This window comes from Oryzias latipes, chromosome 8 (assembly GCF_002234675.1).
Source record: "Oryzias latipes chromosome 8, ASM223467v1".
Lineage (NCBI taxonomy): Eukaryota > Metazoa > Chordata > Actinopteri > Beloniformes > Adrianichthyidae > Oryzias > Oryzias latipes.
In genome coordinates, this window is record NC_019866.2 from 22007142 (window position 1) to 22017023 (window position 9882).

Sequence of the window (9882 nt, forward strand, 5' to 3'; positions counted from 1 at the left end):
CCGTTTGCTTTATTAAAACACGGCACAATGGGTCCATCCATGGCTCCTCTTTTCTGCAGACAAAGTCCCATTGGAGATGCCACTTGCTGGCACAGGGCCATAGATTGTTCATTCAGCCCACTCGGTAATACAACAGTTGTTTCAGTGACTTCTCCACTTCATGCATGGACTGTTAAAGGAGTCTCTGAAATGGATATCTATGTGATCACATGTCTCTCGATCTTAAGTATGAGATATTAAAAATAAATAATAATAACTGTGAAATCAATTTTCTCAAAGGTCTGATGCAAAATACGCTTCTTTTGAATATTTTAAGAAGATTTTAAATACGCTTTTATTCTGAAAAGGATCTAAATCAGGCCAACAGTAGATGGATGCTGTTATTCACATTTCTGTTCACAAGTATGAAGCATTTTTTTCCCATTTACTTCAAGCCTATTGGCCTGACCAGAAAAAAACACAACTGTTTATAGACGAGACATGTGCACAACAACTGTTTACACTGTAAAATAAACAATTCCATTTGTAACGTGAGCTCTGCCTTCAAGAATCTGTCAGAGAGAAGAGTCATTAACATCTCTGGACCACAACAAACCTCAGCTTGGATGCATCCAAATGCTGCTGACCCGTCAAAACAGACGAATGATGCGGCGAAGGATTCAGGAAGAAACTTTACAACAAGCGCCGTCCGTCTCCATCCGCTTAATGCTAATCACCTCACAAACACCCCTGAGCTGAGGAAAATGGTTCAAGCCTGAAAACAAACAGCTGCTCTTTGGGGCATTCCCATGGCATCATGGGATTGCTGAGCAAACGAGGAGCAAAAACACTTGGAAGTATATGAGATGTGATTCAGTCAGATGGGTGGAGCGGGATGTGATGCCATCCATCCACTGGTTTGTGTTGAACCCATTCAAAACCACCTCTTTTTTTTTTTTAGCTCTGTGGTCACATTCTTATGACATCATCAAACAAGGCCGTTCCCAAAACAGGACAATTAAACAACCAGATGGACAAAGAAATTCAAAAGTATTTCAGGATTAGAGAACACAAATGCAGGAGATGTGACTTGTTAGGATGAAAACTTTAACATACAAAAAAATAAAATAAAAATCCTGAAATATGAGACGACAAAAAGGTGATGTAATGGATGACCTGAATGTTAATATCTTAAGATTTAATTGACCAACAGGAAAACAGCAGTGGGTGACCATCAGATGGCATCTGGTGAGACTGTGAAAACAAAACCTAACAGCACCTAACTCAAACACAAAACATGACTAAAACACTTAGACCAGGGGTCTGCAACCTGAGGCGCCGCAGCCACGTGTGGCTCTTTCATCCCATCATTGTGGCTGCAAAAAAATGCAAATGCTTTACATGCTTTTTAAAAAAATGATATGTTAGTAAGTTAATTGACACGGGAAGCATTTTTATTTTGAAATAAACTTGTATGTGCTTCTGTCTAAAGTACCGGTAAAATAAATTAAAGTTGTAATACATATCGAAAAATATAATTCTGCATAATTCATTAAAAGTTAATATTAAAAAGGTACATTTTAAATTAAAGAAATTACCTAATGGCCACAAAAATAAAAAGTTGACTTTGCGGCTCTCGTTGGGTTTTGGCGAGGAAGAATTTGACCCAAATGGCTCTTTTAGCATCAAAGGTTGCAGATCACTGACTTAGACCGAACAAAGCTAGACAACAGAAGCAGCAATCCTCAGAAATCCCCCCAGAAACTCTAAAGGTGGGGATTCAACAGTCATCTGTCAATCAGAGCAAGGTTGTTTACCGCATTTTTGTTTCAATTTTAAAAGGGTTATAACCATTTGGGTTTTTTTTGAATAAATTGTCACATTTATTATTGTAACTTTTTAATTACTATCAGGCTAAATGGCATTGCTTTAATTCTTTGACCATATGCTAAAATCAACCTGAGAAGTGAATTAACGACTACTATGTGCAACAGACCGGGCGTGATGTCTCCAGCATCAAACTCTGGCTGCATGATGGTGTCAATATCACCATTCAGCCCTCAGGCCGCTACTGCCGCCACAGCATGTTACCAAAAAACCACACAGAAACAGCCAAGCTCATCCAGACTGAACTGCAACAAGCTCAGCTTTGGTTTTAAGCATCAAACCCACAAAGTTCCAGCTTTCAATCATAACTTGTAATAGATCAAACTTTAAAACTGGTGATACCGACGTACCTCTCATAAAAAGTGGAGGGAACCGGGCTCCACTGCTGCCTAACTAATGCACAGTGGTTCTTATCAAGTGGTTTCTAGCGGTTCAGTGGGCTGCAGGCGCTCGGCGACACAAAGAAAAGCAAAACAAAGACCCTGCTGAGAAAAAGGAGCAAAGCCTCATTTGTCTTCTTCTCTTTAGATGCCGGCACGTGAGACGGACGGACAACAGCAGATTGAGTGACGGTCACCTGGATCACCAAAACATGTGATCTAAAGGACTAATCCTTCAAACTCTCTGGAGCTTTACCTTAAGATGTTACAGACAAACAAACTACACCACAACACAATACAAGCTTGAATTTGACTAAAATGCAAAAAAGACATCAAATGAGCTACTTTAACCTTAAACTGCTTGTTTTTCTTGTAGGTAGATCCTTCGTGTCATTCGCTCTCTTTTGCCGTGTCAAACATCAGATTTGATGCACACAAACACTGCTGCCCTGTCCGCCTCTTTCAGGCCAAGTGAAACTCGGCCCCATGGGGGGCACGCAGATTAACACATGACAGAGCTTGTTAACCCTGGACAAAGAAAGACGCTTATCTTGTACAGTCTACCTCATCCGTCCTCAACCAGTTCAGACAGAGAGAGTGACAGGAAACAAATACAAACAAGGGAGGTGGCGTTGACAGAGACCTCAGTGTGTCCCAGGTACTACACAATACTGTGGGGAGGCAGGGTGGAGGGTCTACTGGGTCTTGAAACAATAGAAAGAGCCAAAAAGCAACTACAACCAAATCCTAACCCAAGCACATGAACTCTACTGTAACCTGGCAACGCTCCATCACCAATAGGACACCAACTCTGTGGATTCTGATCACTCTGGGGGGAGTGGGGAGCCAGCTCCAGAGATGACCAGATGACTGGAGGACACAGACAGGGAAGTGCATTAGTGGGACAGGCTCCTGTAATGGTCTTAGATGTCCCCTGGGTGATACAGAGGACAGCGGTGATGACGTTTAAGAAGAAGATGTGGGTAAAAGGGAGGCAAAGAGGGAAAAAAAGAAGAGGTCTCTGTCAAGAAGGCTAATTTGTAACTTGAACATGCTGCTGGATCATGTCCATACCGGCTGTCTGCCCGCAAACAAGCGCCTCTCTGGGGGTAAATAAGATCAGACCGGCCCTAGACCAGCTGGTAGCTTGGATCAATAACGCCAGATAGAGCGGAGATGGGGAGGGCGGAGCACCGAAGCATCTGGACAGATAAGCAGAGACACCCTCGGTTGGCTCCAGCATTCTTTCAAAACCGTTTGCGGGTGTCTGTGCCCCCCAGCACCAACAAGCAACACACAAAAGTGGAACAGCTGAGTTCATAAGAGGATTAGCTCTTGTTTGAAGTGGAACCCAGATGGGATCTGAACCCTTGCAGGATGGCAGGCAGGTTAGGTGCTTGACCGGATCAGAGGAAAAACAGCTTTCTAAGAAATATATATTTTTTTTTTAAATCCCATTTCCTCTAAATTAACACAGAACCTCCCTTTAGACAAAGGCAATCTGTGATCCAGAAATGACCCAATTGTCTTGATACCCAATTACAACTATTACCACTCTCCACGGGAACAATATACACCATTAAAAGAGACTTTGGAAGCCTAGCAACAGGCCACATCTATGATCCATCCTCCCACCAGAGGAATTCAGCGTCCAAACACGGCAAATTACTGCAGCTGCTGGCAAATGCAGCCCCCAAACTGCGCCACCAGCTGCCAAAAGCACATCTCGACAACTGCGATACCCCAGAGCGTGGCTGCCATCAAGGCTAGGAGCAGAGACAACAACAGCAGGGTTTGTCTCTGTTTTATCTTCGCTGTGCAAATTCGCTGTGGCGCCCGTGGCAGTTTCCTTAAGCCCCAATCAACCAGCAAACAGCAGGAAATACAGTCAGCCTTTCTGTTTGTGTTTGTGTTGTGGTAATCTCTAAACAACAAACTATTGTGCGCGTGTTCTCCCAGATTAAAGAGGGACAAAGAACGGTGGCAATTTTATAATGACGCCAATGAACGTAAGAGCCACGGGTCCAAGCTGGAAAAAGCTTGATGGTCAGAGGCCTGGAGTAGATCAGAGCTGGGGGGGTCCTGAGTCACACGCCGACTAATACCAGGCCTCAGGCAAACAGCAAGCTGACACACAGGTCTATCAGTGGAGAAATCATCACCCCCCTCAGGGTCAAGAGGCCAGCACAGGGCAACATGGGTCATTAAGATTCACAACCTACAAAAAAACATTCAATAAACACAGAATCCCAACAGAAAGACCAAAAGCCACTCAGTGGATTAGAAGAAATAGAATTATTTTCACAATTCTATTAATTATGTTGTTTTTATTGGAGAAAAAAAACAGTCTAGTATAAGCAAATGGTGACAATAGAGCAGCACAATATGAGGAAAACTTGCAATGTACAATATTAGTGATCAATATTGCGATATGACAGCACAGGAGCAAAAAAGGAAAATAAAAAACAACTAATTCATTATTTCCATTTCACTGCAACCCATTTGTATTTGAATAAAAGTCAACATAACTTAAATTGTCCTCCAAATGTCTACACAGGAGGCGGGCATCCAACATAAAGAGACTCCATTCAATCTGGTCAATGACGTTGGGGGCCAATCTAATAGGTCAAAAATGCGTAAAGGTATTTATTTGATTCATTAAATACATCAAGCTGCCATTTTTTAGGATGTGTGTAAACTTTTAAGGTAGCCCTTTATTGCCGCTTATGCCGTCTTTTGCGGCACAGGATGATTTCGGAATAATGATAGTTTTTTATTTATTGGGCGGGGCGGGCCTACATGACGATTCATAAATCTGTGGATGAATTATTCCACTGGACAAACTAGACTGACTCATAGAAATGTAACCAAATAGGCAAATAGGTCTGTTCCAAGCATAGACTGTATATAAAACTGGACCGAGTAAGTGCGACTAACTTCTGGCTCCAATGAAATGAAGTCAATTCAGTTGCCATTTTTTTCACGCCGCCATGTTGGAGCCAGACGACCTGAGTAAGTAGTGATTGGTCCGAGTTAGTCTGACTCGGTCTGCGACGTTTCTATGGCAACCACTCTCACTAATCAGGAGTGAGCTTATTGGAAGTCCACACGCCTAACACTGGAAAGCGGGCTCAGAAAAATCTGTCACTCAAACATTTCAAATGTTCAAAGTAGGGGCCAGTGGGCATCACATCATTTTATTGAGGCATCTGATTGGTCAATTTATAACTTCAATATCTTCCAATAAATAAAAAAATACAATTAAAAAAAATAATATTTACAAGAACATTTTACAAAAGGTATCAAACAATGGATATACTGACAAATATAATGACGTAGTAACAGCCGTTTGTTTCTCAATAGAACCTTCTTGGAGCCAGTGAGTACTTCCTGTTTGGAACGCCAGGGGGGAGGGGTCACTCAGTCCAGTTCTCATTTACAGTCAATAGCTCTACATGACTGAACCTAAGGGAAACTTTTGATTCAAATCTGCATACAATTCATCCACAGATGTAGAGAGACTGCAACCACAGACAAAGCTTTCCTCTGAGGAGATTTATCCAGGTTGAGTTAGTGACAAATCCCCCCCTCCCCTCAGAGAACGCCGCTGGTCATAATCCACATCCTCCAACTCATAATCCTTCAAAGTCCAGCTAAATAACTTCATTAAAAGAGGGTGTGCTTTTTAATGGCCGCTAAATTTAATTTTGACATGATTGCATTAGGACGCCTGGCTGTCATTTCCCCCCACCTCCTCCACCAAGTCTGTGAGTCAGCCATTCGCTCATCCATCCAGCCGCCAGAGGGGAGGGGTGGGCGGGGGGCAACCTGCTGATGGCTAAGCCCACATCTGACTAAAGGAGAGCCGGAGAGTCTCAGAGCCCCCAGCGTGGCCCAGGCGGCTTTCAAAGTGCACACATTAGTTGCCCCGGGATGCCATGTGCTCGGGATGACATCAGCATCTAGCTGGACCATTGGCTGACCCAGTCCCCCACTGGGGGCTGCTAAGCTTTAGACAATTTATGAGGCTGTCTGCACCACCTCGGGGGAGCAGAATTAAGTTTTGGGCCAAGGATAAAGACTTTTATTGCACGTTTTGGGTCAGACTTTGGGGACCACTAAATGGACGAGAGTCAAGAGCCCCTCCAGCCTGGAAATGATGTCTGATCACTTTTACAGATTATTTAAATGAAATGGCAGATTTACTTCAGCATGTGAGGAAATGCTGCTGAATTCAATAGAAGGTTGATGTTGTGCCTCCCCCGGGCGGCTGAGACATTTCTCGGCTCCACTTTGCCCATCACAGAACAATGGGAAGGGCGGATGGAGGAGGGGAGGCAAAAAAGAGGAGAAAGTTCCGGGTGAAAAATCGCGTCCATGCATCAGGCACAATGTCACAAAGAGGCGCGATTCCCGACATTCACACCCCCCCCCCCCCCCCCCGTCATTTATATATATAAAAAAAGCAGCCCAGTTCTCCCTGGTCTGTTGCGCGACCATGCTGTCCGCCGCCGCCGCCGCCCCTTCAGCCGTTTTTCACCGGGGCGGGCGGGCGGGCGGGGGGCATCCACTCATGATGGAACGGAGCCGCGCGACCAAAAGATAAATTGACATAAAAAAGAAACCGCACTGACGCACCGTCTGGAAATTCTCCTGCACAGAAAAACGACGGCAGCTTTTTTTTAAAAGCTCCTGCTATCTAAAAAAAAAAAAAAAAAAACCCAGAGCAGTTTGTCACAGTCGCCATAACACATAAAAAGTCTGTTTGTTTTTGTTTCTTTGTTTTTTAATCGACATATTAGCAAACGAATTAGCGGGAAACTCCTATATGTTAGCATGCTATATTAGCTTAAAACAAGATTTGGACCTTACCAGTCAGTCAGTCAGTGCAGCGGCACACGGGGAAAAGCCTCCCCAGCTACGCCCAACGTTAGCCGGTCCGCCGTGGCGGGATCTCGGAGCCGGAACACGCAGATAATTGGGTCTGGACACAACCTGGACCGAAAGCGCGGCGGACGGATTCGAGCACGAACGAGACAGAAAAAACCGATGCCGGTTTTCTCTGGCGTTCACGAGAGATGCGCGCACACGAACGGGAAGAAAGGAGGAGAGTGACGCTTCCCTTCACTACACTCGATAGTAAGCCGGTGAGCGGATGGATGGACAGGAGGAGAGCGCTGCCTTCAAGTACCTGGAGAAACGTCGGAATTTGAAGCACTCACGACAAAATCCGTTCACACTTTGACATAAATAAAGCAAATTCAAATGTTTAATATGTTTCAAAATAAAATATAACAAGCACAATGTAGTTTGTTTGCCCCGAAGTGACTTTTTTTTTGGAAAGGGATGTTAAAATTTCAAACAACCCGCGGAACCCAAAGACGTAATTTTGTGTTGTTTCAAAAACAAACAAATCATTTGGATCATTTATTCACCTCATAAACTATTTAAAATGGGTTTTTGAATATGGAATTTATGAACCAGCTTTCTGCTTTTGAACACAAATCCCTGGACTCGATGTGTAAGCATTTAAATTATCACCTATTAACTGCTTTTCACTTGAAAATGATGAAATAACAGTGTTCGTTTACCATTTAAGAAAGGCCAGAGAATGTAAAGTAGAGGAACACCGAAACGATGAAGACAAACATGTTCAGTGCAATGGACAAGCGGGGCTTTCATTTGCATGAGGGCAATGAAGGTCATGACCTCCTCTCCATCTACGTCTCACCATGTGGTTACAGCGTGGATGTTCAACACATCCCCACTTTATAATTTGGGGGGTATAAGGTTTTAACAGGATAAATGTGTCAAGTGGGAAAACGTTGCCTCAAATGCAAATCAAAGATCTTTTTATTTTCTCCAAAAATCAGAGTTTTCCTGTGATTCCCTGAATGGCGCATTCACCAGACAGCGCGCCATGCCTGAATTGAAAGGGCTGAATAGCGAATAGCAGAGGAACTCTTCTCTTTTTTCAGGAACAGCCAATCACCTCTCAGGCTTTGGGGATTATTCAAATCAAGGATGATGTCACCTCTTGCAAGTCACCCTACTCTCTTGTCCGAGTTTCTCCCAGTTTGTCTGTTGCCCTCCCCCCTGGGCCCCTGGAGCCCTTTTTCTTCACCGTTCAAACCCTTTTCTTTCATTCTCCATGCCTGACTGCACACATCTACACACACACATTCACGCGCACTCTTTGCACACACTTGTGCACCCGTGTGACACCGCATGCCACAAGTTGCCTGCATTGTCTGCCTTCATGCTACTGTTGCATCAGGGCTGCAGAATCCCTCCATGCTCTTTAAACCTGTCGGTTATAAGATGATTCGTTTGGTGTTGCAGATTCTCCCCCAAGAAACATATCTGAAACTGAAAGACATGGAGGTTGAGAGGAAAAAAGATTTAAACCAAGACTCTTGGTGGGCCGTGATTGGACGGCGAAGGAGCTTATTTTTGGAGGTTTCTGCGCTCCTCTCCAGAGCACAGCTCTCCACCAGAGACCGTCTGGGTGGGCACGCCGTCTGCCTCTTCATCTGTCTGGCTGTCTCCGGCGCTGCATGCTCAGCTCCCAGCAGCCCTCTGCGCCTGTCTGGATGAGCCAGTCCCTTTTGTGTGCTGCTTCGCTGTGGTGGGATTTTCTTTCTTCATCCCAAAAATACATCCACCAAACTTGATTTGCATGAGGGCATTTGTGGGAAAACAACCCTTATCTCCTGGTGTCTTTTTATCTCTTTTGTCAGATTTCCACAGGAAGCTTTGTTTGCTGGGAGTGACCTCATGGCACTCTGGGATTGCATACAGCCTTACAGCTCAGAAAAATGATCAGCTTCTGGCAGTTAGGTGCTACCACATCTCGTAAAATCCCACAGGGACATAAGAGATTCAATCTGGTGTTTCGAAGAGCTGGCCATCGGGGCCAAAATGTGCACGGCCTGCAGGTTTGACTGCAACCATATTCAGGAGGAGAAGGGGAAAGCTGTGCACAGGGGCGTTCAGTGCCTGCCAACTGGAAGCCGATGGACGTATTGGCAAGGTCAGCGGGGAGCAACAAAGAAAGGAAGGTGTTTTTTCACACCAGTGACGGCGAGCCGGAGCGGAGGCAGGAAGAGGCTGGGCTGTGTACCCCGGCGCGCAGTTCCCCTGTTGTTTATCTCATTGTGTTTTTTTCCACACAACTCGCTTTCCAGCTGGGGCGGTCACAGCACGAAAGGGACTGGCACTCAGTCACCCCCCCACAAAAACAAGCTGGCCTCCGGTCAAGAGTCGGCTACCTTTCACAAACTCTTACACAACACATGGGTCAGTTAACCAGAAATGCGCTCACTCCTCCTTGGGTTTCATTTATTCTGCTGTGAGGAGTCGGATTGCACTCAGGTTTGAATATCTGAGGCACACCCATCTCCTCGTATCATCACAAGTGGCTTCCTTAAAAAACATCATCACTTCACACAAGGGTGGGAGCTGTCTATTCAGGTGAACACATGCAGCTGCCGTGCACACAACAGGCTCCCTGAAGATCATCAGGCCCCAGCGCTGCATGTCATTAGCATGCAGGATGCCTCCACATTCACCGACACGCAAACTGCTCACAAGAAAAGCAGGGAGAACCTCATTATTGGATCATCATCACACAAAG

At 44.9% G+C, this 9882-nt stretch overlaps 1 protein-coding gene across 2 annotated transcripts in view; it reads right to left on the reverse strand.

Annotated features, from left to right (window-relative positions):
- Positions 1 to 7400, reverse strand: part of LOC101160168 (mucin-5AC) — a 32708-nt gene extending 25308 nt beyond the window's left edge. For both annotated transcript variants that reach the window (XM_011478592.3, XM_004071977.4), the window contains exon 1: positions 7119 to 7400. The gene's annotated coding sequence lies outside the window, so the exon portion shown is untranslated. The remainder of the gene's footprint in view (positions 1 to 7118) is intronic.
- Between the last annotated feature and the right edge of the window lie 2482 nt (positions 7401 to 9882).